Source organism: Octopus bimaculoides, chromosome 7, assembly GCF_046866305.1.
Source record: "Octopus bimaculoides isolate indiv1 chromosome 7, ASM4686630v1, whole genome shotgun sequence".
In the NCBI taxonomy this organism is placed as follows: Eukaryota; Metazoa; Mollusca; class Cephalopoda; order Octopoda; family Octopodidae; genus Octopus; species Octopus bimaculoides.
The window spans coordinates 13,442,726-13,469,289 of record NC_142934.1 but is presented as its reverse complement, the minus strand read 5'-3'; the positions used below and the strand labels follow the sequence as shown (position 1 = coordinate 13,469,289).

The 26,564-nt window shown below is 35.8% G+C and overlaps 1 long non-coding RNA gene across 2 annotated transcripts; it reads right to left on the bottom strand.

Annotated features, from left to right (window-relative positions):
- Nucleotides 1-3,945: 3,945 nt before the first annotated feature.
- On the bottom strand, nucleotides 3,946-17,586 carry LOC149134583 (uncharacterized). 2 transcript variants are annotated; one of them, XR_016242517.1, is made up of 3 exons: nucleotides 17,409-17,586; nucleotides 14,480-14,716; nucleotides 3,946-5,595 (listed from the first exon to the last, which is right to left on the bottom strand). It is a non-coding gene; the product is annotated as an uncharacterized LOC149134583 (long non-coding RNA). The 2 variants fall into 2 exon arrangements; XR_016242516.1 differs by lacking the exon at nucleotides 3,946-5,595 and having other exon boundaries at nucleotides 13,706-14,716.
- Between the last annotated feature and the right edge of the window lie 8,978 nt (nucleotides 17,587-26,564).

Below are 26,564 nucleotides of genomic sequence, written 5' to 3'. Positions count from 1 at the left end.
AAGAGAGAGAGAGAGAGAGAGGGAAAGAGAGATTTTATTGTTTGAGAAGAAAGTTTAAACAGCCCTCAACTAAAGGCTGCTCTACAACACAAGGTCTGTGAAGAAATGGCCTTGATTCTTGGCCCAGAAGGATGTTTCAGCAGTTTGCAGTTCTTGTGTTAAAGAAGAAGGCAAAATATTTTCCATAGGTTCCAAAACCATTTCCAACATCCTCTGAATGCAGATATTGTTTTCTTTAACATCTGCATTGTTTTTTATCATCAAGGCTAACTCCAACTGAACAGGTCTACGATAAAAATATTCCAACTATTACCATCCATTTTTTTTACCAAAATATATTCAAGGCCAGATTATCCAATGCTTTTCCTGTTGTAAGTTGGTAGAGCGTGATTATGGAAGGGACAGCAACCAAATCAATCCCAAGTCATACCTTGTCATTTTTAAATGGAAAGGAGACATTGGATAATGTATTCCTAGCTACACAGTGTTTAAATAACCAAAAAAGAAGGGAGGGTGGGTGGGTCAATGACTGGGAGGTTTTCAATTATAGGTCTACTCTGTGTGTGTGGGGGGGTATGTGTATGTGTGTGTGTGTGTGAAGGATATCATAATCAAAGTAGTAACGCCTTTGATCACAGATCTAAGTCAAACTTCACCCTGAGCTAAAAAACAATGAGTGATTTTCACTTTTTACCCTGCCACAGTGTGTGTGTACACACATACATATATAAATACACACATACATACATGTACACATATATATATATATGTATAAGTGTGTGTGTATATATATATATATATATATATATATATATATATATTTATAAACAAAGTTAAGGGATCAGCAACAGGTTGCTTCACCACATACCGAAGTTCAGAAATAGCAGCTAAAAATGCTGTAACTATGATTAACTATGGCTAGTTTAGTTCGTTATTTTTCTTCTTGTTTTGCCTATGTGAGTTGCGGGTAACTGCTATCTGTTGGAGTTTCAGCATTTTTAGCTGCTATTTCTGAACTTCGGTATGTGGTGAAGCAACCTGTTGCTGATCCCTTAACTTTGTTTATAAATGTATAAGAACTTTTAAATAAGTTCCACACCGATAATGGTGCTTACATACCGAAGGGCTTGGTAAAAATTATTAATTATTAATTTATTAATAAATTGATAATCCTTTACCCTTTTAATTGTAATATATATATATATATATATATATATATATATATATATATATATATATAATAGAAAAGATATGTGAGCATATGCATATATACATACATGACAGAAACAAGTAAAAGAGTAAATAGTATTGTGAATTGCATAAAAAACATTGTTAAAATATTTTGTGTAGTGTAGAATTATAACCAGTTTATCACACACAAATTCTGATAACAAAATCTAATAAGGGACCCCCCCAAGGGCCATACGGACCCTGGTTGAGAATAAACACGACTAAACCCTTCCAGGCAGTGCTTCAGCATGACCACAGGGCAGTGACTGAAACAGGTAAAAGTAAAAAAAAAAAAATAATAAATAAGGAAGGCTGGATGGGTAAAAAAAATAAAATTTCACTGAATTGATAATGGTGTGGGAATGATGGCTTTTAGCTTTTCCATATTTTTTCACTTACACCTCTTCTTCTTCTTCTTCTTCTTCTTCTCCTTTTACTTCTTCTTCTTCTTCTTCTTTTTCTTTCCTTTACTTATTTATTTCTATTTTTTTTTAAACCTGGTATTTCAAGTATGACAACATCTTTATTTAAGTACAGACTAACAAAGCTACTTGTTGCTAGTTATTTATAATCTTTTTTTTTTTTTTTTTTTTTGTCACAACTAGCAGTTCTAAACTTCTAACTCTTGTTTTTTTCCTTCTTTTCTTTTGTTTTTGTTTTTCTGTTTTCTTACTCAGAATCAAGTTTTTGTTTTCTTTTATTTGTTTGTTTATTACTTGCCTGTTGCTTCTTTTATTCTATCTATCTATCTCTCTATCTATCTACATTATTATCATCACCATCATCATCATCATCATCATCATCATCATTTAATGTCTATTTTCCATGCTTGCATGAGTTAGATGGAACACACACACATACACACACACTCACACACACACACACACACACACACACACACACACACACACACACAGTGGGACTGAACCTGAAACCATGTGGTTGCAAAGTAAGATTCTTAATGACATAACCATGCCTGCTAATCCACTACTTTAGATTCCTACTTTAATCTGTTAACTCCAAAAGGATGAAAGACAAATTTGATCTCAGTGGGATTTTAACTCAGTAAATAGGGAGTCAGAACAAATACAGCAAGGGGTTTTCTCCTACATTCTAATAAAACTTGTAGTGGGGACCTTCCCTCAAATTTGAACCTGGAACAGTAATTCTTGAAAGTCAAAACCACATGTGTATAATATTATATTCAGTAATGTTGCCCAGTGATAATAGCCATTAGTAATTGATATTAGTACATTTGATCATTGTTGCCCAGGATTAATTTTGGCTTTATCCCTGAATTCTGTAATAACACCTGCTGACATTTTTTTTTCAGCCAATCATATTTAATGATAGGTTTTTTGATAGTCATTAACAGACAAAAATAAAAGTTTAATTATTGCATCTAAATTTCTCACGGAACATTCTGGTACTTTTAAGCAAGCTTTTAAAAGCTCTGGACTTCAGCTCTTTAGTGTGATCTTTCTTATTGTGGCCAAAAGCTAAATGTCTTTAGACCCACATTTAATGAAAAAATTTTCATTCCTCAACTTACTCTCTAAGAGATTATTCTTGTTGTAACCAAAGACCTTGTCCTAAATTTATATGAAATCTTTCAAATCTCATATTTCAGCAAGCTCTTTATTTCTTGATTCATGTGGCTGTGTGGTAAGAAGCTTGCTTCCCAACCACATGGTTCTGGGTTCAGTCCCACTCCTTGGGCAAGTGTCTTCAACTATAACCTTGGGCCAACCAAAACATTGTGAGTGGATTTGGTAGATGGAAGCTGAAAGAAGCTCATCATATATATGTATATATGTTTGTGTGTTCGTGTGTCTGTGTTTGTCTCCCCACCATCGCTTGACAACTGATGTTTGTGTGTTTGCATGCCGTAACTTAGTAGTTCAGCAAAAAAGACCAATAGGATAAGTACCAGGCTTACAAAGTCCTGGGGTCGATTTGTTTGACTAAAGGCAGTATTTGAGCAAGGCTACAATCAATTGACTGAAACAAATAAAAGAATAAAAGAATGAAAGATTTTCATGCATCACTCAGTGATGCACTTTGACCACCCTTTTAAAAGTTCCACCAGGAGTGGACTGCCCCCTACTGCCCCCCCCCCCACCAGCTATGCCAGTGCTACCATGCATGAAATAGAATGATCCTTTCAACAGGCTTCCTTTCAGTTTCCATCTATTAAATTTCACTCATAAGGCTTTGGTTGATCTGAGGTTATGGTAAAAGATTTGCGCTATACTGTGGAATTGAACTGGAAACCATGCAATTGCTAAAAGAACTTCTTAACTACACAGCCAAGTCTGTAAATAGAATGCAACTATGTTTTGGTTCTTTAAGGATTGCCATTTCTGTTTGTGTCAGTCTTAACTCTGTGGAGCAGAGCTGTGAAATTTTCTATGTAATTATATGTTATATATATATATATATATATATATATATATATATATATATATATATATATATATATATATATATATTCAGACCTGGCTGTTTCTTTTACTTTCCCTCATTTGGTCTAATTTCCAAATCTAAAGCAGTGTAGCTCTGAGACAAATTGTATTTCTTCATTATTTTGGTGAAGAAATGGAACTAATTCAATTTCATATCGTCAACAGGATTACTATTTTTACAGTGCAACAGAAGTGTGTGTCTAAGTCATATTAAAGTCAGTTCTTACATTGATTTCAACAGAAACAAGATAAAATTGTTCTTTGGAGAAGAGAAATTTGAGAAAAATATTTAAAATTGTCACTTAATCAATAAACGACTAACAAGTTAAAATCTGTTAGTTTTAGTCTTGTCTTTTGCCTTAGTATGTTTTCTTTGCAGAAAAATATCAGCTGAGCTACTTCACACTTGTATGTTTTCCTACCACTTAGCTTCAACAAGCAAAAAGCAAGATTGCTTCTACTAGACACCTGCTCTTATACTCTATACTTCCCATTATAAGTGACATGAATTGAACACACTTGTAATATTTGGTATTTGGTTTATTGTTTTGTTCGATGTAAATACATGAAATGTAATTACGCAGTACTGATATCAGTTGCCACTACTGACTCTCTCAATATAATAATATATTCAAGAGTAGTGGTGCTTAACCTTGGGGATAGTACCCCCTTGGCAGAGAACATTCTAAGCTCACAAGGGGGTGCTATGTTAATGAAAAGGGCATGGTTTTTCTTGGAAATAAAATTACAGAATTACCTCTGCCCTCATCTCTAACCATCTCCAACCACACTCTTATGAAATGTCCCTCGTCTCTTTTTCCATGTTCATTCATCTTGATTAATCCTCTGTACCACTTATATTCACTTAAAATGATCATCACCACTGTACCTTGTCAGTATATCCCAACACATCTCCATCATCATCTCTTTCAAACAGACAGACATATAGACAGACAGTCAGACATATAGACAGACAGTCAGTTATATAGACAGACACTCATACAGACATATAGATAGATAGATAGATAGACAGGCATCTAGATAGATAGATAGATAGATAGATAGATATGGATATAGGTATAACTAAACAACAGGCTTTTACAAAGTTTCCATCTACAAAATTCACTCACAAAGCATTGGTTGACTCAAGTTGCTGTGCAGTGGGACTGAACCCAAAACCATCTGCTAGGATGGCTCTGGCTGCAACACCTTTGATCATTGGTCTCCTTGAACACGCTTATACAACAACAGCTTGTATGACATTTTGCAACTCTTTGAAATCAATTATTTTAGTGAAAACACTTCCCACAATGTTGGATGCTAATAAATAAAATGTTGCTTTTTACACTAAAATTTTATTAGCTTGATGTTCTTTAGCTTTGGTTGTATGTTAGCAGCAATCATAGCTTATGGCCATGCTGGGGTACCGCCTTCAGTTGATGTCTCTTTTCGACACAAACATTCTGTTTTTTTTCTTTTTGTTTTGATTAATTAGTTCATTAAACATACTAATCATCAAAAGACGCCAACTGTTTTTGATGATTTTCTCAGATGGTTTTTTTAACATACCTTGGCTTAATTAAGTGAGATAATGATCAGTTTTAGTACAAGCAAATTTCAAGGAAAGCAAGTGAAGTGATTAGCAAGTTCATTGCAAAGAAATTACTAAGATCTGATTATAACGAATTTCAGTGGTTGATGTAAAGGAAAAGAGCACTCTTCTAAATTGATGAATATCTGATGTCAAAAGCAGAACAACATGAGAAAGGAGAATGTCAGATGCACCTCAAAACCACAGTAATTTAAAGTGTCTTTATAAATAAGGAATTTAAAAGAACTTATTTTAGTACTAACCTGTTTATTACCATATTTCTGTTGTAATACACTCTTTCAATAAGTTCTGGAAATAATGAAAAATTTAGTAAAATAACTCTTTTGGGATTAAGCTGATATGTTGGACATAAATTTGAACAAAATTTTGATAGAAAGTCTTTATTTCAATCACTTGAAAATACAAAATTTATATCCATAGAACTACGTTTTTAGGCAGGTTTTCAGGCATAAATTAGCATGAAATTTTGATGGATGATTTTAATTTAGATCACTTGAAAGTACAACATTTGTATCCTAGCATTAGGGTCTTAGGCACGTTTTGGGGCATAAATTAGCATGAAATTCTGATGGATGATTTTAATTTAATTTAAAGGGATGACACTTTTCATCCTGTTGTAAGATAATGCTGTAGGCAATATGTGTTTTTTGTAGATTCTGGCTTTCTACCTATCCAAGAAATTAGTTTTGCTTGATCCCAAGTCTAATGAGCAGAATAATAATTATAATAATAATAATAATAATAATAATAATAATAATAATAATAACATCGAAAAATACCTTAGGAATGAGAACCCAGGTTCGAAATTTTCCCAAGACACCTGAAGAAGGCTGGAGGGTATATCAGCCAAAACGTTGTGTTAACAACAAACAAGATGAGGATAAATATCTGTCAAATGTAAATAATGTAAATAATGTACATAATTCCTCATCTCTTAAATGTAGAACTACATTGTAGGATAGGTGTGAGAAGCTGGATTGGATCAGTTTGAACATAAAACAGGTAGAATATTTGGGTCAGATATGGTCAGTTTAAATGTTAAAGGGTTTTTAAAATGTTATATAATTTAACTGATAAATATAAATAATTTACATAACAGGCAATTATTAAATACTTTTTGTATTTTATTCAATAAATTGAAGCACCAAATTCCAATTTGTATTTTTTACATTTTTAAATATAATTTCGTTATTTTATTGACATACCAAGCTGCTTCTCATAACTACTTATCTAACACCACCACCACCACCACCACCACCACTGTATATGAAAGCACTAAGATATAAAGATTCTTTGTGTGCAACAGACGCATGTTGGGTTATTTAGTGCAATACATCTATAAGAGACCGATGCCATGTAAAAAAAGCACCTATGCTGGTGCTACATACAAAGTAGCCATGCCAGTGTCACATAAAAAGCTCCTGTAGTGGAACCACATAAAAAGCACCCGAGGTGGAATGACATAAAAAGCATCTGGTACTCTGTAAAGTGGCTGGCATTAAGGAAGGGCATCCAGCTGTAGAAACCGATGACCGGAGCCTGGTGCAGCCCTCTGGCTTGCCAGCTCCTGTCAAACCATTCAACCCACGCCAGCTTGGAAAATGGACATAAAATGATGACGACGACGACGACGACGATGATGATGATGATGATGATCCATAAGAGATATTATCTCTGGATAAATTCCACAGTTGATTTGACTTTCTATGATGTATTTGCATTAGTCCATTTGATACCGATGTACCTGAGACCAGCCCTAGCTCTATGATACCAATTTTGTATTTTCAAGTGATCTAAATTAAAATCATCCATCAGAATTTCATGCTAATTTATGCCCCAAAACGTGCCTAAGACCCTAATTCTAGGATAGAAATGTTGTACTTTCAAGTGATCTAAATTTAAATCATCCATCAAAATTGACAACTATTTCTAGTAGGCTGAGTGACCACATGGATGCTTCTTTTGCTATTTCAAGGCCGAATAAGTTCACTATCTCTCACTCATCTTAAGGCCAGGCAAGCACTGGTAAAGATAATTCTTTGCTGGCGAGGTCTAATAAGACTGAAACATGCATGGATTAGTCATCTTGCTGCCAAACATCAGATTCACTTCCAATTGTCTATCTCACATTAAATCTTATTAATTTAAATTTCAGTTTTCTTGTTTGAACTTTGTGACTAGAGTAAACTATTAAGCTAATGAACAGGTTTTTTTTTCCTTCTCATTACGAGTGTAATTTTAATTAATTAAACATTCTAAGCTTGTTACATTGACTCTGCTAACATTTATTTTAATTGTTTGTTTTACATACAGAAGGTGTCCCTGAGCAATTCTCTTTTCACTTCTGCCCCCCTCCCGTCTCCATTCACTTTTCTCACAGATTTGTGGTTCAGCAAGTTTTGTAGTATTCTCTCATATCTACACACGTCCAAAACCAATACTACACACACACACACACACACACACACACAACACAACAAATCACAAACACACACATGCACTCCCCCACATAGACATATAAATTTATACACATCCTGTTTTCAATATAAAGAGATGAAGTTTCTACTGAACCAATAAAGATTTATTGAACATTATTAACGTCATTATGCATTCGATTATTGTAGCATCTTAATTAACAGTCTCCTGTTTTCCCATCCTGTGGGAAATGCGCTCTTAATATCACACACTGCGGTCAACTCTACCTTTCATCCTTCTAGGCTTGATATAATGAAATTACAGCCAAGTACTAAGCTCAATACAATCGTCTGTACCCGCATAAAAATTCTCTAGACTACTGCCAATGTTAGAAACCAAATACACCACTAATAAGTTCCTGTCAACCAAAAAAATCCTTCAAAACTGTTTATTATTAAAAGATATGTTTTTGTTAATAAGTCTTTATAAGCCCTTTAGCATTCAGAATACTCTGTCAAATGTTGTTGTTGTTGGCACTCCGTCGCTTACAACGTCGAGGGTTCCAGTTGATCCGATCAACGGAACAGCCTGCTCGTGAAATTAATGTGCAAGTGGCTGAGCACTCCACAGACACGTGTATCCCTCGGGGATATACAGTGTGACACAGTGTGACAAGGCTGACCCTTTGAATTACAGGCACAACAGAAACAGGAAGTAAGAGTGAGAGAAAGTTGTGGTGAAAGAGTACAGCAGGGTTCACCATCCCCTGCCGGAGCCTCGTGGAGCTTTAGGTGTTTTTGCTCAATAAACACTCACAACGCCCGGTCTGGGAATCGAAACCGCGATCCTATGGCAGCGAGTCTGCTGCCCTAACCACTGGGCCATTGCGCCTCCACTCTGTCAAATATAAAGCTTATTTATTCACATTGTTTTGAATTAATGATGCTTCAAGATTTTGATGATGTGGTTGCTTATTTTTAGAATGACATTGTAGGGTAGGTGTAAGAGGCCAGATCTGGCTGGTTTGAGCATAAAACAGATTGAATATTCAGGCCTGATATGGACAGTTTAAATGCTAAAGGTTAATGTTATATCTATTACCTGAAAACCCACTGGCATAGCTGTGTGGTTAAGGAGTTTGCTTTGATAGATGGAAACTATGTGAAGCTCAGTGGTAAGTAGCTTGCTTACTAACCACATGGTTCTGGGTTCAGTCTTACTGTGTGGCACCTTGGGCAAGTGTCTTCTACTACAGCCTTGGGCCAACCAAAGCCTTGTGAGTGGATTTGGTAGACAGAAACTGAAAGAAGCCTGTCGTATATATATATGTGTGTGTGTGTGTGTTTGTGTGTCTGTGTTTGTCCCCCCAACATCGCTTGACAACCGATGCTGGTATGTTTACGTCTCCGTAACTTAGCGGCTCAGCAAAAGAGACCGATAGAACAAGTATTAAGCTTACAAAGAATAAAGTCTTGGGGTCAATTTACTCGGCTAAAAGTGGTGCTCCTGCAGGGCCACAGTCAAATGACTGAAACAAAAAAAAAAAAATGTACATATGTATATACATCATGGTCCAGTTGAATGCTGGAAGCAAGTAAACAACAAAAGGTACTTTGTTAAATAGGTCTTTATTAACGATGTATATCAAAGTGAATTTAGTAATAAATACTTGTTTCAAATTTTGGCACAAGGCCAGTAATTTTTAGAGAGGGGAGAATAGTTGAATACACTGGTCCCAGTGCTCAACTGGTCCTCATTTTATCAACCCTGAGAGGATGAAAAGCAAAAATCAACCTTGGTAGAATTTGAACTCAGAATATAAAGGGTCGGAAGAAATGCGTCTAAAGCATTGTGTCTGACACACTAACAATTCTTCCAGCTTACCATCTTGAATTCAGGGATGGAAACAGATCTGAAAGATGTCTGCAAAATTCATAAGCCAGACATTGTTTTACTCGATTATATAATTTTTCAGATGCTATCTAGTGTAATACATAATCAATCAATTGATCACCAAAAGACTTTAAGACAATAATTTATCAATTCTGTGAACCATCGTCAGTAAATTAAGTAATTTTGTGGTTAACTGAATTCCAATAATCTGAGTGTTCTCTTATAATTCCATCATATCTGATGTACTTTATAAGTGATTATTCTTTCTAATTTTGGCACAAAGCCAGCAATTTTAGAAGGTGGCAAGAATACTTGATCACATCGATCCCAGTAGTTCACTGGTACTTTGTTTTATCAACCCCAAAAGGATGAAAAGTAGAGTTGATCTTGGGGCATTTGAACTCAAAGCATAAAGTACCAGAGGAAATACTGATAAGCGGTTTGCCTGGCACATTAACAATTCTGCCAGCTTTCCACTTTTGCTTTATAGGAATATTAAACAGACCCCCAGCACTTTGACTCCAGATGGATGAAAGCAAATTTGACCTTGGTGGATTTGAACTCTGAATGAAAAGAGTTGTGACTAAATACTGCAGGCAATTTGCACAATGCTTAAATGCTTCTACCAACCCACAATAGTCATTTCAAATCTTTCCTGTCTGCACTTAACTTAATACTGTTTAACATTTTTGCTCTCCATTGCTGTACTAATTCTACCGATCTATCAACCATCAGATATACTTTAAGATAATGACATGTAATAGAATAAAACATATAATAGAATATACAGTGAAGGCACATGGCTCAGTGGTTATAGTGTCAGGTACACAATCATGAGGGAGTGAGTTCGATTCTTGGACTGGGCTATGTGTTGTGTTCTTGAGCAAGACACTTTATATCATGTTGTTCCAGCTGTAGAAATGAGTTGTGACATCACTGGTGCCAAGCTGTATCGACCCTTGCCTTTCCCTTGGCTACCATTGGTGGCATGGAGAGGGGAGGCTGGTATGCATGGGTGATTGCTGGTCTTCCATAGACAACATTGCCCAGATTTGTGCCTCAGAGGGAAATTTTTAGGTGCAATCCTATGGTCATTCATGGCCGAAGGTGGGGATCTTTACTCCTTTCTTGTAATATAATATATAATATATATATTGTATGATATATAATAATGTCATTCTTATATATTCATCATTATCATCATCCTCATTAAATGTCCATCTTCCATGCTGGCAAAGATTGAACAGTTCAAAGGGATCTGATGAGATAAAGGACTGCATCCAGTTCCAGTGCCTGTTTTAGCATGGTTTTTATAGCTGGATGGCCTTCCTAATGCAAAAAAATTTAACAATGTCTACTGGGTCCATTTTTTTCTATTTTTGTGGCACCAGCTCTAGTGAGGTCACCAAGTAACTTGCAAAACAAGCCCCCTCAACTGAGTGGAGTTGTAGCATTGATGAGGCTGAAGTGTGAAAGAAAGACAAGAAAAGGTGTTCTGCTAAAAAGGAGATACATGGCTACCCTAGCTGGAAATAGAGAAAAGATGGTAATGATGAAGTATTTGAGCATACCTTCAAGGTACCAGAAAGTAAATATAAGAGAGGATAGGGACAGAGGTGTGTGGCTTGGTGATTAAGGTGTTGGACTCATGATTGTAAGATTGTGGTTTCAATTCATGGACCAGGTGAGGCATTGTGTTCTTGAGCAAAACACTTCGTTTCAGGTTCCTCTAGTCCTTTCAGCTTGTAGAAATGAGTAATTCTGTGACAGACTGGCATCCCATACATGGATGAGCATACATACACCAGAAAAATGGGGAAATTGGCTCTATCCACCTTGCAGAGTCCTTCTGGTTTCGATGGAAGTTTGCACCAGACACAAATTTGGATTGTAGCCCTAGGTAGATTACTTTGTAATAATTTCTAGTTATTGTGTCTCTATCTCGTCTTCTTTTTCATCAAATGCTTCTGCTTGTAAAGCTAAAAGCAAAAATGTTGCTTATGTACCCTGAAGTTATATAGCATTGACCTAATCATCTTTTTATTGTGTCTGGTCTTTGATAACCCAGAAATATCAGATATAAAGCTGAATATTCTATTATAATATCTAGGGGTGACCGACAAATGATATTTAATTACAGAAAACAGATTGGATGAGCCAAATAAGGAGAAAAAAATAATAGAATACATAAAGACTTTAATATTTGCATGAAGTTTGTTGCGTCATCATGCTTGAATGTTTGTGTATCTGTGACTCTAAACTACGAAATATATTTAGATAATGTATGGTTTATGTATGTGGATATGTTTGTCTGTGCATTTGTATTCCTGCATGCGTTTACGTACAAATGAGTGATCTTGCTTATGTAAAAAAAAATCCTTATTTGATTCCTATAATCCCACTGCACATTTGTGCACATGTGAGTGCATGTGTGTGTCATGTGTGTATGTGCATGTAGGTATGAATGAATATATATATGTATGTATGTATGTATACACACACATTTACATTCATAGATGCAGATATCTTTATTTTGTTATTACAATACCACTGCACAAGTGTGTGTCTGAATAAATATGTGTGTGTGTGGACATATACAAATATGTATATACATATAAATATATATTCATATATGTGTGCGTGTATATATGTATATATATATATGCTTATATATATTGAGAAATATATATGCATATATATGTTTATATATATATTTATATATATATATAATACATATATATACATATACACACATATACATGTATACCTGTGTGTGTATATACATATATATATATATATATATATATATATATATATATATATATTGAATCGATGTGTAAGCATATATAACAATATTGCTTTCTGTCAGTGAAGTTTTGTTTGTCGCACCAGAGTAAAGTGCCCTCATATCAAATCATAGTGTATTTAAACACATGCAGGAATGTATGTATGTGTAACTTTGTCGAAGAGGTGCTTCACAAGTACGTACATATATTTACTTACACCCAGTGAATGAGTCACCCAAGTAAGCTTGAAATTGAAAAAAGGAAAATGCAAAAAATAAAGATAAATGAAGGTAAAGAAACGACTAAAGAATAACCAAAATAAAAATGAAAAAGGAAGAACAAAAAACAGCTGTAATAAAAAAAACATGGAGTATTTAAAGATTTTAGGTTTTAAAGGTTAATGGAGAAAGAGGGGAAAAAAAGGCCAAAAAAAAAGGAAGAAAAGGAAAAAATTAAGTGCAAATTCAATAAACAGTCACAGATTCGTTTGCTGAGAATTACTGCAGAAATTTTTATTTGCTTTTTGTTTTTGTAAAATAATGATTATATCTACATCTACATTATTACTTTCTGTGGTAATATTCAAGAAGATGTGACAACCAAACAAAAATCGTTTAGGCATCGATTATGTCCCTTGAAATATATATATGTATGTATGTATTGTTGCTATTATGCAAAAGTGTAGTAAGTCCAAAATGTTGCTTTTTTCAGAAAAGGAAAAAAATAATTTCACCATTCCATTTATTTTTATATTAGCAACAGTTTCAGCTTAACATAATAGCAACGATGTGTAGTTTGTGATTTGCACTCATCAGTGTTGAGTGAGAAAACGAATAAAAATGATTTGCTAATATTCTAAGCAACTTAAGGTGGTAGGATCCAAAGTTATGGTTTATCACAATTCTATATTGTAAATCTATGGATGGGCTTCAGATAAACTGATTGATATATAAGAAACAAATTAAAAATAAAGGTCATTACACATAACTCCTTTATTAGAGCAAATTTGACTTACAGCTGTTTCGAGTAGTCATTATAGATAGCTTTACTCAATTGGTGTATTGATCAATTGAGGTAAATTGAAAGACGTAAGAAAATTAATAATACCTTCGTCAGAGCCATTACTGGAAATTTCCAGCAACGACTACTGTAAGCCAAATTAGCTATAGTAAAGGATTTATATGTAATGACTATTATTCTAACTTGTCTACTATATCTATCTATCCACCGATATATATATATATATATATATATATATATATATAATGTACTGATCCATGATAGAAAATTCAACAAAAAAGTGCTCCATTGGTGAGAGATAAATATTATTTATTTAAATGTCACAATACATGTATTAAATCATTACTAATATTAGGTTGGTGTATAATTATTGTGGCTTTTTTCAATAAACTTTATTCAACAAAAACAATAACAACATTTAACAAAAACATCTTTAAATGATTATTCCGGAGCATATTCACCATCCACTTCAATTTCTGCTTGGCGTTTTGTTTAAGTTGGCATTTTATTAAAATTTTTCATTGAATAAAATTTATTGAAAAAAGGCCGCAATAATTATGCACCAACCTATCGTTATGATATGTGGTTTGTGCCAGAAGAATATGTTTCAGTTCTCTCAACATATGAAACTATTAGTAGCGCTTTAACCCTTTCGATACCAACCCGGCTGAAACTCCCTCTGGCTCTGTAGTTCAAATATTTTGTGTTCATAAGTTTTGAATTGAATTCTTCCACCAAACTTTAGTCACAATTTATGTTCCTAGCACTAGCTTAATGATAACTAAGTTAATTTACTAAATTCTTTGGCATATTTAAAATTAATTGAAAGAAACACAGAGTATCACAAAATAAATACAGTAACGAAAGGGTTAATACATGTATTGCGACCTTTAGATAAATAATATACATACATACATACATATATATACATATGTGCGTGTATGTGTGTGTGTATGTATATATATATATATATATATATATATATATATATATATATATGCATATATACATTACCAATGTTACATATTTTATGTATGTGTTTTTGTTTATATACTTACTGGCTGTGGGATCTGCTCAGGGGAAAGTCCCTTTAGACATGTTGAGTGTTAAAAATACTGAATATTTCAAACTGGATGAAACAAATTACCCATAGTGAATGTAAATGTTGGATATTGATATTTTGCTGTTATTTCAGCTTGTACTGTGCACCTGAGTCACCTCAAAGTGAATTCGAATCACTTGTTATTCAGGTGAGATTCTTTTGATCTGCAGGTGCTATTCGGATTTCCTGCATTCTGAGATTGAAAAAGAAATAAATAAATGATTAAAGACTAACAAAAAAAAAATGCGAAACTGAGAAAGGAAAAATACAAAAAAAACAGCTGTAAAAATAACCGTCCCATATTCTTCATTCAGTTTCTATTTCTGAAATGCCCTCACAAAGCTTTGGTTGACACTGAGCTATTGCAGAAGTCACTTGCCCAAGGTACCATGCAGTGAGACTGAACCTGGGACAATGTAGCAGGGAAGCAAGCTTCTTATTTCTTTACTGCCCATAAAGGGCTACACGCAGAGGGGACAAACAAGGACAGACAAACGGATTAAGTCGATTACATCAACAACAGTGTGTAACTGGTACTTAATTTATCGACCCCCGGAAGAATAAAAGGCAAAGTCGACCTCGGCGAAATTTGAACTCAGAACGTAACGGCAGACGAAATACCGCTAAGCATTTCACCAGGCGTGCTAGCGTTTCTGCCAGCTCACTGCCTTAAGCAAGCTTCTTAGCACACAGCTACACCTATGTATGTATGTATGTATGTATGTGACAAGTTGTACTGGATTACATGTTACCAGTAGCATTCAAGAGTGACCTGACATATGTTAAGGAGGTATATGGCCCAAAATCTTCATCAATAGCATGGTTGGGTCGTCAGCGATTAAACTGGCAACTCCACCAGGCTTGTTTGGTGAGGAGGGTGTTGTTGGACACCCTATGGGATGAAAAATAAGGCCCGTCAAAGGGCAGAGGGATTCCTGAAAAGTCAACTGCCATCCAACAAAATATCTGTAAATATATATATATAGCTTTTTTTTCTTCTTATATGTATATATATGTATATTTTTACTTTTATATATATATATATTATTTATATTTAAATCTTACTTTATACTTTTCAATTACATATCTTTTACTTTTTTATATTTTGTGGTGGTGGTGGTGGTGGTGGTGATTGTGATGATGATGACAATGGTGAACATTATCACGATCATTTCCTCATTATAGTTATAGTGAGTATTATCATAACAAGTCAGATATACTTTTTTTTCAATACCAAAATATATCACAAGAGAAATACAATGCAATGATTCTCTTCTTCTCTCCACTCCCCACAACCCCATTTGATTTTTCTTTTTATTTTATTTCATATTTTTTTTAGAATTTCTTAGAATTTCTTCTACTAGATATCAGTGCAGTTATAACAAATTATATCTGACAAAATAATTGACCAATTTTCAACTATAAATTTAGTTGAAATAGTTTTAGAAGAGAAAGCCTCGATAGAGATGTTCAGAGAGCTTTTTCCTCCTTCTTCTTCTTCTTCTTCTTCTTCTTCTTCTTCTTCTTCTTGTTTACTCCTCTTCTTCCTCCTTTGTTGTTGTTGTATAACTTAATGATAATAGAGGTTTTGTTCTAAATTATGATTAAACTTGACTTACTGTAGGACAAGTAGAAGAATGTTTTCATAAACACACAAATACACATGCACACACTAACAGACAGACAGACAGACAGATAGATATACAAACAGACAAACAAACAGATAGATAGATAGACAGACAGATAAATATACCATTAACTTCTTTCAGTTTCCATTCACCAAATTTCACTCACAAAGCTTTGGTCTGCCTGGCGCTATAGCAAAACAACACTTGCCCAAGGTGCTGCACAGTGAGACTGAACTCAGGACAGTATGGTTGAAAAGCAAACTCCTTAACCACATAGTTCTTGCCTCTATATTCAATATATAATATTGTGAGAATGTTAAAGATTCCCAAACAAACATCAGTGATCCATACTGTATAAGTAATATCACTTGAAGTTATTTTGGTGATCATCATCATCATCATCATCATCATCGTTTAACGTCCGCTTTCCATGCTAGCATGGGTTGGACGATTTGACTGAGGACTGGTGAAACCGGATGGCAACACCAGGCTCCAATCTAATTTGGCAGAGTTTCTACAGCTGGATGCCCTTCCTAACGCCAACCACTCAGAGAGTGTAGTGGGTGCTTTTACGTGTCACCCGCACGAAAACGGCCACACTCGAAATGGTGTCTTTTATGTGCCACCCGCACAAGCCAGTCCAGGGGCACTGGCAACGATATACATATATATTTCTTTATTGCCCACAAGGGGCTAAGCATAGAGGGGACAAACAAGGACAGACAAAGGGATTAAGTCAATTACATCGACCCCAGTGTATAACTGGTACTTTATTTATTGAACCCGAAAGGATGAAAGGCAAAGTTAACCTCGGCGGAATTTGAACTCTGAACGTAACAGCAGACGAGATACCGCTAAGCATTTCGCCCAGCGGGCTAACGTTTCTGCCAGCTCGCCGCCTTACTATATGTATATATATATATTATTACAATTGAAAGGGTAAAGGATTATCAATTTATTAATAAATTAATAATTAATAATTTTTACCAAGCCCTTCGGTATGTAAGCACCATTATCGGTGTGGAACTTATTTAAAAGTTCTTATACATTTATAAACAAAATTAAGGGATCAGCAACAGGTTGCTTCACCACATACTGAAGTTCAGAAATAGCAGCTAAAAATGCTGAAACTCCAACAGATAGCAGTTACCCGCAACTCACATAGGAAAAACAAGAAGAAAAATAACGAACTAAATTAGCCATAGTTAATCATAGACATGTTTCTGGGTTAGAAGAATAATAAAAACTCTTCATTACCTCATCGGTATGATATTCCTGTTGTAAATTCGATGATACTGGCAAATGTGCATGCATGATCTAGCGCCATCATTGCAGTCGACACATCTTGAAAGTATCTCCAAATCCACATAGGCGAGCCAGCCCATCATCTTCCCTCACGGATTACCATGTGCGTCGCAGGCGGTACCGCAGAAAATCTGTGGTTTACTATCCGGGAGTGAATAATTAATTATTACAATTAAAAGGGTAAAGGATTATCAATTTATTAATAAATTAATAATTAATAATTTTTACCAAGCCCTTCTGTATGTAAGCACCATTATCGGTGTGGAACTTATTTAAAAGTTCTTATACATTTATAAACAAAATTAAGGGATCAGCAACAGGTTGCTTCACCACATACCGAAGTTCAGAAATAGCAGCTAAAAATGCTGAAACTCCAACAGATAGCAGTTACCCGCAACTCACATAGGAAAAACAAGAAGAAAAATAACGAACTAAATTAGCCATAGTTAATCATAGACATGTTTCTGGTTTAGAAGAATAATAAAAACTCTTCATTACCTCATCGGTATGATATTCCTGTTGTAAATTCGATGATACTGGCAAATGTGCATGCATGATCTAGCGCCATCATTGCAGTCGACACATTTTGAAAGTATCTCCAAATCTACATAGGCGTTTCAGCATTTTTAGCTGCTATTTCTGAACTTCGGTATGTGGTGAAGCAACCTGTGTATATATATATATATATATATATATATATATATATATATATATATATATATATATATATATATATATATATATATATATATATATATATATGGGACTGTCACATTAAGTTGACAGCATACAACTATTTTATTATCACATCACTACTGCATAAATCTCTCTGAGAGATTTAGAAATGTATTATTTCTATTTTTGAAATCAGTGAATGTGTTTCACTAGAATTCTATGTTTATGAGAGCTTGACAGGCATCTCCAACTTGGAGAGTTTAAATGTAGTTATGAAAATATGTCCTTCTGTTTAAATGTTTCAATGTAATTGCATTAAATTTCTATATCTTTGTGCAGCTGAGGATTGCTCTGCATTTTATATTTGATGTAATGTTCACATTGCTTAATTAAATGGAGTCGCATGAAACGATCGTACTGCATTAACTTTGGATGTCCTTGTTGCTTATTTTGACTTTAATCACCTTATTTTGAAACTGTATGGATAATACCATACTTGATTCTGGTGCCTAAACTTAAGTACCATATTCACCTGAATCTAAATTTTTTACGGAACTCACCTGCCACACCGGAGTATGTATATGTATGCATATATCCATACATATATGTACATACCGACATCTATATGTATACATACAAGCATATATGGGTACAGGACATCACAAAAAACGTTAAACACAATGAGAAATGAAAACGTAAAGACGAGGACAGAAAACAAACTTTTATTTGAATATATACATACATTAGGCATCCAAACAGTGCTGTTTACCAAATTTTACTCAAAGGTATTGGCACTTGCTCAAGGCACAGCATGGTGGTGTTGAACCCAGAACCAAGTGATTGCAATCCCAAACTTCTTAAACACTCAGCCATGCATTATATTCTATATTTTACCAAAATATTGGTTATTTAATCAAATATGGAGAAGATAGAATTTTCTTCTTTCACACTTCAAGATATTGGACTTTTTATTTTTAATCATCTGCCAGTGTCTTGTTTGCTTGAGATATTTAAATGTCTCCCTAATCATCTGTTAATCTAAGAATTCTACTTCTTTGATATAGGAATCAATATTATAATTCGTTTATTGAATTGTTATCTATTGCTTTTTTGATATAGAATTGCTGATCATCTCACTGGAAATGCAGCAGTGCGCGCGCGCGCGCGCGTGTGTGTGTGTTTCATTCGTTCAACTTTTTATCTATTTTATTAACTATGGAACTACGCTATAGCATATAATATATTTTTTTTCTCAAATATTGGCAGAAGACCATCAATTTTGAGGGGAGGGGGAAAGTCGATTACATCAACCCCCCAGCACTCAGCTGGTACTTATATTTTATCAACCCTGAAAGGATGAAAGGCAAAGGCAACCATGGCAGAATTTGAACTCAGGATAGAAAGCCTGAAGATATGCCGCCACCACCACCACCACCACCACCACCACCACCACCACCACCATCATCATCATCATCATTATTGCTGTTGTTATTAGTCTGTCCTTATGTTTTGAGTTCAAATGCTGCCGAGGTCAACTTTGCCTGACTGGTATTTACTTTATCGACCTCGAAAGGATGAAAGGCAATGTGGGACCTTGGTGGAATTTGAACTCGGAATGTAAAGACAGATGAAATGCTGCAGCTTAGCATTTTGCCTGGCTTCAAATTCTGGTGCAAGGCCAGTAATTTCATGGGGGGAAGGGATAACTCGATTGCATTGACTCCAGTTCATCCGAAAGAGCGACAGGCAGAGTTGACTCCGGTGACATTTGAACTCAAGACATAAAGACAGACTAATAACAACAACAACAACAACAACAAAGAGGATGATGATGATGATGATGATCTTATTGAATGCAGCGCTCAGATGCATGACGACTCCCCAATAAAAGATTAAAAGAAGGGAGAGGAAACAGATGTATGTCAAATAAAGAAAGATGGAAATGGTAGCTAAAAGTGCATACACTGCACATGGAATAAAACACACACAAAAAAAACACTCCCAGAAAAATAAACATTAAATGAGCCATAAAAAATATGGAAAGGGTTGTTTAGGGTATGTCAGGGGTGGAGTGGGTGAATTTCAGGAGGCATGGAATTTTTTTGAGTTTTGAAGGATGCTGTGTCCTGACAGCTAATGACTGGTGACAGGTAGTTTATTTCCATGCTTTGACAATTCCGAGAGTGAAATAGAATGTCTGGTGTTAAGCAAAATGGTAACTAAAAGGAGATGAGACCAGATCATACATTCTTGGTGACAACAGCTACACAAACACACATATAAATAGTGTGTGTGTGCATGCGTTTGTGTGTGTGTTTGTGTGTGTGTGTTTGTGCGTGTGTGTGTGTGTGTGTGTGTTTATGTGTGCGTGTTTGTGTGTGTGTTTGTGTGTGTGTGTTTGTGTGTATATGAAAGAATGAGGGGAGAGAGGGAAAGAGAGAGGGAGAGAGGAGAGAGGGAAAGGGAGAGGGAGAGAGAGGTGTGTGTATGGGTGCATGACAGTGTGTATATATACGTGTGTGTGTGTGTGTGTGTGTGTGGTATGTGTAGTGTGTGTAGTACGCTTGGGTATGTTTGTGTATCTATATATGTGTGTGTGTGTGGTGTGTGGTGTATACATGTATCTGTATGTGTGTGTGCGTGTGCATGTCTGTGTAGCCATGTACATGTGTGTGTGCTTGTATACATGTGTATCTATGTATATCATGTATATGTGTGTGTGTGTGTATATGCCTGTATGTGTATGTGTATGCATATGTATGTGCGTGTGTATGTGTGTATATGTGCATGTGTTTGTGTGTCTGTGTGTGTGTGTGTATGAACCATGATGCCTCATGAAATATCTGGCTTGATGTCCACTCTACTAAATTAAATTCTATCTCATTCCTATGAAAGGACTGGTGCTGCATCCACCGTATAATTACCGAATCCAAGAGAAAGGAACCGACCAGTCATGCTTTTCTCACCTGAATAACAAGCAGCTTCCATACAATTCTACAACTAGTACCACCACCACCACCACCACCATCAACCCCCACCACCATCGCCACCACCACCACCACCTCCGCCATTACTACTACTGTATTACTACTACTGCTGCTGCTGTGACTACTACTACTACTACTACTACTACTACTACCACTACTACCACACCACCACCACCACCACCACCACCATTACTACTAGTGTATTACTACTACTGCTGCTGTGACAACTACTACTACTACTACTACTACCAGCGAGAATCTCACCACCACCACCTCCACCGCCACTACCACTGCTACTACTACTAATGCTATGACGACGACAATGACGATGTTGATGACAACAATGACAGTGATGACGACAACAACAATCACACACACACACACACACACACACACACACACAGTCACTTGCAGACATTCACAATTCCATAGAAGAATTATCTCCTCTGATCTTTTCCTGAAATTACACATTCCCCAAAGCCTGTTAAACCAGCATCTAATAAAGTGATACTCTCTTCAGAGACCCCCCTTGAAAATCCTTTAATTCTAAACAACCATTAAACCTTCAAACTTCCAAAATGTACCCAGTTATTATTGAAATACTAATACCTTTTCCATATTTTCAAATGTGTGATTCCCTTCACTTAATGGCTATTTTTATGACCCTGGCATCACAACTATTTATGATTATGTTCAGAAGAAGGATTTATGCACTTGCACTTGATTTCTGTTGTTGGCCTGTAACTGCCCAGGTACTCTGGGGGTCAAGACCCCTGTAGCTGATCACAGTGAGCCCTATATTCATTTCTGCCTGGTATTTACTGAGTGGTTAAAAAGTTGTATCCACTTTTTTTTTACCTTTCTATAGGTGCAGGTATGGATGGCTCTGTGGTTAAGGAGTTTGCTGAGGAGGAGAGACAGGGAGGGATAGAATGAGAGAAACATTAAAACGCCCAGTGGTAAGTAGCTTGCTTACCAACCACATGGTTCTGGGTTCAGTCCCGCTGCGTGACACCTTGGGAAAGTGTCTTCTACTATAGCCTTGGGCCGACTAAAGCCTTGTGAGTGGATTTGGTAGACGGAAACTGAAAGAAGCCCGTCGTATATATGTATATATATATGTATGTGTGTCTGTGTTTGTCCCCCCACCATCGCTTGACAACCGATGCTGGTGTGTTTATGTCCCCGTAACTTAGCAGTTCAGCAAAAGAGACCGATAGAATTAGTACTAGGCTGGCTTACAAAGAATAAGTCCTGGGGTCGATTTGATCGACTAAAGGCGGTGCTCCAGCATGGCCGCAGTCAAATGACTGAAACAAGTAAAAGAGTAAAAGAAAGAGTATCAAATCTGTGATGCCAAATAAATGGCACCAAAATGGCTCTACCAAAACATCTCATTCTCTCCTTTTCTTTATTGATTCTTTCTCTCATTCATACTCATGCTCTCCTGAATAAAATGAAGTTTATGAGTGCAACACTGATCTCTTTCGTATACAGAGAGCACAGGTAGGCTAGTACTTGGTCATGCAATACCCCTGAAACACCTGTTTGAGTTGATGAAATGTAATCAAGATCTATTGAGGGTGTGTAACAAGCATATCTGGTAACAGTGAACTAAAATTTGAGAATGCACGATTGTATTTTATTTTGAAATTTGATATTTTTATACAATAAAATTTTGATGTGTTTATAACATTTTTTTTTCAAAATGTACCTTGCTAATTAAAAGGGTGTGTTTTATGACTTGTAATTATTAATGAGTAATGCTGTTATGCATTTTGTCCAATGTACTAACAGTTCTACCAGCTTACCTTAATATTAACGATAATGGTTTCCCATTTTGGCACAAGAACAGCAATTTCAAGAACTTCAATCATTTACTAAATCCAGTTACTTGACAGGTATCTTAATTTATCGACTCCCTAACGATTCTGCCAGCTTGCTTTAATGATAATAATGGTATCCAGTTTTGGTACAAGGCCAGTATTTTCAGAGGAGAGACCCCTTTGCTCAAGTGGTACTTACTTTATCGACCCTGGAAGGTTGAAATCCAAAGCTGATCTTAGTGGAATTTGAACCGAGAATGTAATGAGTCAGAAGAAATTCTGCAAAGCATTTTACATGGTCTGCTGACAATTCTGTTAGTTTGCCGCCTTAAATAATGGTTTCAAATTTTGACACAAGGCCAGCAATTTTGTTCAGCCAATACTTATTTTATTGACCCCCAAAAGGATGAAAGGCAAAGTCAACCTTGGTGGAATTTGAACTCAGAATGTAAAGACAGACAAAATGCAGCTAAGCATTTTGCCTGGCATAATAAAGATTCTGCAGCTTGCTGCCTTCATCTTCTTCATCATCATCATCATCATCATCATCATCATCATCATCATCATCATCATCATCATCATCATCATCATCATCATCATCATCATCATCATCATCATCATCATCATCATCATCATCATCATCATCATCATCATCATCATCATCATCATCATCATCATCATCATCATCATCATCATCATCATCATCATCATCATCATCATCATCATCATCATCATCATCATCATCATCATCATCATCATCATCATCATCATCATCATCATCATCATCATCATCATCATCATCATCATCATCATCATCATCATCATCATCATCATCATCATCATCATCATCATCATCATCATCATCATCATCATCATCATCATCATCATCATCATCATCATCATCATCATCATCATCATCATCATCATCATCATCATCATCATCATAATAATAATAATAATAATAATAATAATAATAATAATAATAATAATAATAATAATAATAATAGCAATAATAATAATAATAACAATAAGAGCACTCAGAGAGTGCAAATGTCCACCAAGGCAACACCAACAATTAGCTAGAGATGATTTTTAAAATGAAAATATCTGAAATAAACTTGACTGCTTTTACAAACGAGAATACTAAAAATGAAACCAACCACTCTCAAAAATTAAGTAAAAACAAAACGAGAAATAATCCAGAATCCTTGTCCAGTACCAGATTGATCCCAAAATCTAATCAGTTTGTGCAAGTCACGAGGCCAAACATCCCTGAAAGTTTCATCCGAATCCATCCAGCAGTTCTTGAGATATCTTGCCCATGGACAAACAAACAAACAAACATGACTAACAACAATACCTCTGCCTTCGCTAATATAGTGTTTTACTCGTACTTAATTTATTGATCCTGAAAGAACGAAAGGCAAAGTTGACCTCAGTGGAATTTGAACTCAGAACATAGTGGTATTTCACTTGACAAGCTAATGATTCTGTCAGCTTACCACCTTCATAATAATAATAATGATAATAATAATCCTTTCTACTAAAAGCACAAGTCCTGAAATTTTTGAGGAGGGAACTAGTCAATTGCATTAACCCCAGTGTTTCACTGGTACTTAATTTATTGACCCCGAAAGGATAAAAAGAAAAGTTGACCTTGGCTGAATTTGAACTTAGAACATTATGAGCTGTGACAAAAAGACAAGACGCGTTTTTGTCCAACAATGTAACAATTCTGCCAGCTCACTTGTCTTAGTGATTACAATAACGATTTCTTCTTAAGATGAAAGGTGAAGCTGACATTGGCAAGATTTGAATTCAGAAAGCAAGCATCTGGAAGAAATTATTACTAGGCATTTTGACCGAAACTGCAACGATTTCTGCCAATTCACCAGTCAATAAAATACTTTAATAAAAATATTAATTAAAAAAACAAAACTCTTTCAAGAGGTCAGAGTAAGTAAAACCAAAGACAATCATCTCCTTACAATATCACATTCCCCCAAAAATATTGAGGCCATCTTGTTTTATGGGTCAGTATTTGAATACTTATCTTCCCAATCAGCATATTTCTGTGTCTTGTCTGACATTGAGTACGTGCTTCAAGTGTCATGTTGTTGTTGTTGCTGGTGGTGGTGTTGGTGGTGGTGGTGTTGTTGGTGGTGGTGGTGTTGTTGTTGGTGGTGGTGGTGTCATTTTGCTCCAAGTCTGCTCTGATTGGATTGGATGTCCTCTGATTTATCAGAAGCATTCCATCGGTGACTATCAAGCCTCCTTTCTTTACTCATTCAAACGTCATTGCACAGGCATGGGTGACTGGTTAAGAAATTTGCTTCCCAATCACATGGTTCCAGGTTCAGTCCCTCTGCATGGTCCTTTGGGCAAGTGTCTTCCATCATACAGCTCTGGGCTGACTGAAGCTTTGTGAGTGAACATGGTAGATGGAAACTGAAAGAAGCCTGTTGTTTATGTGAGTGTGTGTGTTTTTTTTTCTTGTCTTGACATCATGTAATGGTTACAAAGGAGCATCATTATCATTCAAGTGGTATTCTTCGATTCTATTCTTCCAAGAAAACTTGTGCAGCCTTGGATGAATATTACCTTGGTTTAGAAACAGGTGAGGATTGGCAACAGGATGGGCATCTGGCCATATTAAATTTGCTTCGGACCCAATGCGAGCATGGAGAAGTGGATATTAAAAAGATGACAATGGGATGAGAAGGAATAAGAAAAGGGGTTGGAGGAGGATGGTGATAGATAGAAAGATAGCTAGCTAGCTAGATAGATAGATAGACAGTAGATACATTTCTTTTATTGGCCACACAGGGCTCAACAAAGATGGGACAAAATACAATGTAGAGCTTTTCTTTTTGGGAGGGGGAAGGGAAAGAGAGAGAAAAAAAAGAAAAAAGTAGGGGTGTGTCGATCAAAAGGGATCGTAGGAAGGGAAAAAGGGGGGAGTTCGATCAAAAGGGATCGTAGGAAGGGAAAAAGGGGGGAGTTCGATCAAAAGGGATCGAGAAAAAAAAAAAAGCGATCAATAGGGATCGTGTATCACAGTAATGTTCTCGTGTAAAAAGAGGGGAGGACAGTTTAGGTTTAGCCGTGGAAAGAAAAGCCTACGGAAAAGACCACGGTAACCTTGGTCAATATTGTCATTGCAGAAACTATAACAGTAAGTGACTCTCTTTTGCCTTTTTGTTTTATGTCTGGATTTTTTTACTCCTTTATAGTATTATGCTCAAGGTGGCTCCGTCATTCACATGTGCCATCCTTGCTACATTCACCCATCTTTTTTTGAAGCATTCACTAGACAAGACTTCCCTTTCTACTCTCACCTTCCTCTTCAGGTGATACTTGAAGAAGTTGATGAGAGATTGCCCAGAGAGGAAAGTCTTTGTCTCTAGACCTTTCAGACGCGTCCACCATACACATTCTTTCACCATAGCCACAAGTACGATGAAAATAGCTCTTCCTTCTCGTTTAAAAGAAGGAGGCGCGACAATATTCACGATAGACTCAGCTGATAGACCGACTCGTCCCACACGCGATAGCAGTTGTTCGACATAAGCCCACAGCTCGGAAATGGTGGGACATTGTACGAGTGCGTGCAGAACGGT